The sequence below is a fragment of the Branchiostoma lanceolatum genome, chromosome 1, assembly GCF_035083965.1.
Source record: "Branchiostoma lanceolatum isolate klBraLanc5 chromosome 1, klBraLanc5.hap2, whole genome shotgun sequence".
Taxonomy (NCBI): Eukaryota; Metazoa; Chordata; class Leptocardii; order Amphioxiformes; family Branchiostomatidae; genus Branchiostoma; species Branchiostoma lanceolatum.
In genome coordinates this window covers 16,950,796-16,955,802 of record NC_089722.1, presented here as the reverse complement: position 1 = coordinate 16,955,802, position 5,007 = coordinate 16,950,796, and the positions used below count along the sequence as shown (strand labels likewise).

The 5,007-nt window shown below is 42.8% G+C and overlaps 1 long non-coding RNA gene across 1 annotated transcript; it reads right to left on the bottom strand.

The window, feature by feature from the left end:
- Positions 1 to 1,317: 1,317 nt before the first annotated feature.
- LOC136438181 (uncharacterized) lies at positions 1,318 to 4,296 on the bottom strand. The gene is made up of 2 exons (XR_010756403.1): positions 4,218 to 4,296; positions 1,318 to 2,299 (listed from the first exon to the last, which is right to left on the bottom strand). It is a non-coding gene; the product is annotated as an uncharacterized lncRNA (long non-coding RNA).
- Positions 4,297 to 5,007: the final 711 nt, after the last annotated feature.

Below are 5,007 nucleotides of genomic sequence, written 5' to 3'. Positions count from 1 at the left end.
TTCATATATTATCGATGGTAGTGAAGTTAATTCCATAGCCGTGAAAGTCAACAACCCACGGTCTTTGGATAAATTTTCCTGTGAAAGTATGAGGGTTAGAAAATAAGTTCTATCAGCTGCAGATCAGAGGAGATCCGCTAGGCCTGGAAAGGATATGTCAGGATACTGAAAGAGGATCATAGTCATAGGGAAGGACAATTTAGAATACAAGGTCAGTCGAGTAGGAGCTCGGGACCGGACCAATTTTTACGGTAATTACCTCGTCGTTAACCTTAAAGATATGTTAAAGCTTGTACTCAGAACTTTAAACTTCGCACAATGATTCGGACCAAAATCAAAATTTAAAAGTAGACGAGGCGTTTCTTCATCACACTCAAGAACTGCAAATGCTTAAGAACATCCGGGGACGTTCAAATATTCTTTAAAGTCAGACATGCGCAGTTGTGTACATCTACTGGTCCTATCGATCAAGTCTTCAGAAAAGAATGTCATTACGGAAGAGATCATTATCGTAGCTTGTCGTTTATCTCTATCCAGTTCAGTGCGACTTCATTCGCTTCCCGCAGGTCTGAGTCTGTGCAGGTAGATGAGAGTCTGCAGTTCATCAGGTAAAGAGATAAATGCAAACGACCGGCCTGTCATGCAGCTTTCATCCACTCACACCGAGATGGACCCCTATTCTAACCGATATGTGTAATGGGTTCTTTAGTGTGCTCGAGAGTTCAAAGAATTTTTTTGCACTATTGGAAAGGTTTTCCTGTCAATAAGTCACACCTTTTGTAGCAATGTTATCTAGGTTTAACAACCCTCTGCTGTCCTTTCACCACGGAATGTTATTTAGGTTTGCAACAACTTTCTGCTTACAACGGCATATCTAGGTTAACTCAATTTCACCTTAATCCGCAGGGTGGCATGTATCTGGGATTTTTTTTATAACGGGGGTATTTAGGGATATATGCTTGATGTAACATCAGTAATACCGCCAGAAATAAAGATTTTACAGACTATCGTATTTAGAACACTGAAAAGCTTCGACAACCCTGCATTCGAAGACGACGATTCTTAAAACTTTTCACCCCATAACATACTTACCTCGTCAAAGGAGGATTCAAACTAAGGTGTTCGTTCGCTGAAACAACGCTTTTTTGCGACGTAGCAGTGTGTCTTGATTTCTTTGTTCTTAGACAGGTTTATACCTGTAGCACTCTCTTCAACCCATGAAAGAAACAATAGCTAAGTCAGCTGCTTTTTAAAGGCAACCAGCGGCAAGTATTCTCCTCGCGGAAAACAGTTACGCCGCCACAAAAATACCACCAGTCTCAACGCCACCGGAGGTTCTTCATAATTTCAATATTCTTGTTTCATCAACAGGGCTATAGAGAAGACACGTAACATGTTTAGCGCCAGCTGTGACAAAGGTAATCAATACTATTGGCATGTAACAGAACGGTGCTTACGTTGTTCAAAAGCTACTTTCCATGTCCAACACGCTGTACAAACTAGCACTCCTCATACTGTCCATAGACAAGAGATTCCGTGGACTAGCAGTAACAGTCTGTCCTGGAGGATTTTTGATGTGTCGTACCGCTTGTTCTGTACCTGACTTGGATCCCTTACCCCTTCTATAACACACACGGTAAAATACATAAGTCGAACATAACGTTACGAAGTACGTTGCTACTATGGCTATTAGGAAAGCTTCCTCGCTGTACATTCTGGTTTTGTGACTATCAGAGTGTTTGTAAATATCCGGAGTGACCTTGACGACTGTCATGGCGGCTCCTTCACCGTTGCTGGCTACGCAGACGAACCAGTCAAAGCTGGTCGCTAAGGCGCCTGTAATTTCTAACGTTCCGTCATCCCATACTTGGCAAGCCGACGACATGTCCGCACTCAAACCGTGCAGACCCGAATCGTTCAGAAATCGCCATTCTATGGTGGGCTTCGGAACTCCCTGCGCCGTGCACGTTACTGTGATGTTGTAGTCCGGGTGTGCCAGACACTCTTGTGGCATAGCGGTGACGGTAAGCCTCTCTTCGCGTGTTTGAACAGCCTCCTCTTCTAGAGTTCCTTCGGTTACATTTGCCTTTTTATACAAGTCGGAAGCAGTGCTGTACAAGCCATCTACATGCTCGCTAGGGCGTTGTGTGGTTCCCAGCATTGGCATCAGTGCTCCGTTAGACAAATGTTGTATGACCAACAGTACAGAAAACAAAGCCCGCACAAGAACTGCCGTCTTTTCCATGTCGGCGACCGTGATGAAGCCTCCACCGCCCTTCGTGGCCCACTCTACCGTCTGCTGAGAAAACAAAGTGAAGTGTCAGCCTACATACCCACTACTTCTGACAACAGTCTAAAATAAACATTGCGCCCTCTTGTAGTATGTCGTGCAAACTGGCCACACGAAATCCTTCATCCTATCACATCGATCGGGTCAACATTAGTAGCGGTGGTAGTTGTAGGTGGTATGATGTCTTTTAGTGGCAGTTTATTGACCAAAGGCAAATGAAATTAGATTTGTTCTGTGGACAAAAGTAAAGACGTGTGGTCTATTCAAGTGATTTGTTACGATGGACAGATATTTATGACATTGTAAATTTGGTGCATACATTAAGTAAAATGCGGGCAGGGTCACACAAAGGCAGATCAAAAAAGCGCAACGAGTTCCCGATACTTTCTTCTGGCCACCATGGCGAAAAAATTATATCTTTTTCTTCTTATGAGTAGACCAGTGTCTAGCTGTCTATGTATGTCTGTTGTAGACAGAATAAACAGAAAACGGATTTCTGAAAGTCAGGCCACTTTCCGTTGAGATGAAGTGAGCAGAGCCAGCATCTTGTAGTTACAGTCACAGTAATGTTTACGTACTGCTTTATTGAATACAGGAATAAAGTACTTGTTGGTTGTCATACTATGTTTTATTGCTTCAGATTTTTTTACAAGTTTGAAAATGTAGGTATATTGAATGTCATTTTTGCCCGCGCGTGTTTTTTTTTCGCCCGCGCGTACTAAATATGGAGTCTGTAGAGGATGTTATCCATAAAATTTAGCTGCTGTGGCCTAAGCCAAGGCTGGGTTATCGCGGGAAGCCAATCATGCAATGTACTGCATGGGATGTCTGACTGAATTCCGGACCATGTAAAAGGATGCACCCAATATCACACTTCTAATCTAAATTAGTACAATGTGGCGCCGAATGGTCAGGAGTTCAAAACTTAAATGAACCATATCCATTTTCACATTTAACCACCGGAGGCTTCTCCTTACACTTCCACTTCTTCAAGTACCCCATTACACCAGCAACACGTGAAAAATAGTTAGTGAATTATCTAAACATTAACCCGGCTATCTCATACATCCAGTCTGATAAAAAATGGATTCAATACGTCAATAGTCACAAACAGCCCTTTAGGCCCAAGGGCATACACAGCTTGTACTTAATGGTGTGGCTGTAGTAACTAGCTGTACAATAACAACCATTCCCACGGGAGCCAACATACACAAAAGGTATTTCAGGACCTGTCGACAGGTTTTGGGTAAACAGCAAATCATAAATTGTAGTTAAGATAAAGCAATATATTCTCTTAGTTAGGGTTTTTTAGTTGCTATCGTATTACATTATATTCTCTCAAATGTTACTTTGCCGTGTGAAAGGTCGGACCAAGGAGGTTAAAAGTTTAACTCCTTGGTCGGACCTAGTGTCCAAGCAGGCCCAGCGGTTGCAAAGACCGTATCTAACTGGCAGAAAGAGTTGACTGGAGCTTGTCTGGCTAGCTTGTACGATTTTGGCACCGTGGAGATCTGCTTGGAGATTAGGTCGGACCTACATGCATGCATGTTTAGGCGTCGCCCTAATTGTTTTGACTGTACAGGTACGTTGTCGTATTTCCCTTTTTTATTTTTTTTTCACACGTCCTGTTTGATCTTGGCAAAATCGGAAAGGCATTTTCGCTAATGAGTCAAATGGACATATCTAGAAGTTAAATTGAGGGGGGAAATGTTAGCACAGCCAAAACTACAAGCAAAATAAGACACTCGACCCCTGTCTAAATATACATGTACAAATTGAATTAGGCTTCCATTTTGTAGCCGACTCCGACCACCTATAGTGGGACCTTTGACAGGAAAAAAAGTACGGTAGAAGACTCCCTTTACACAAAGAAACTGCAACCAGAATACTTCTTTTCTCGTTATAATATCACATAACCTAGACTGACCTGATTTACTCAACCTGTCATGGCCCAGGGTATCGGCTCGGGGTTCGCTGGGATATGCATCACTGAACATGCGTTCCTCTCTTGGGGATAGCTTGACTACGGTTCACTGCGCATGTCCTTAATACATAATCAGCCGGGCATTCTCATTGTGGTTGTAGACCACAGTATTTTGCCTATAGGGATTAAAATGGTTAAGGATCCCATAATGTAAGAAGCTTCGACGCTTTCGAAAATTTATAGTAAGGTGTACAATTAGGGTACCAGATTTTTATATGTTTGACTTCAAGGTTCAATCTACAAAATATGTGAAAATAAACTAAAATTTGCTGGCTCGTTCTCTTTTAAAAGCCACGTTGATAGAACCCCCGGCGGCGCGGAGGTCACCATACTGCAGCCGACTCACAGTAGTCGGGCGGTAACAATATTCAGGTGCGAATCCAAGCCGACCGAAGAACATCACTCCCAACTCGTACAGTCTCAAAACGAACGTATTCCTCTACCATTCAACACAGTTTCAGCCTCGCTAACGTGCACCGTGAGAAGAAAAAAACTACGGCCTTTTCAAGCAATGTGACGCACTACTTCATACCCGAACTACTATTGTCCACGGGGGTCGCCCATTAATACTGTGTTCTGCGACCTGAATTGTGGGGTGCGTATCCATTTCAAACCAGGTGAACAGGGTCCAGGAGATGATAATTCCAACCCGTGCAAATTGAATTATAGGTTTAACAGGAAAGATCAAGAGATCCGGATTTGTGTGGCATCTAGAGCTTTTATAAATGTTTTG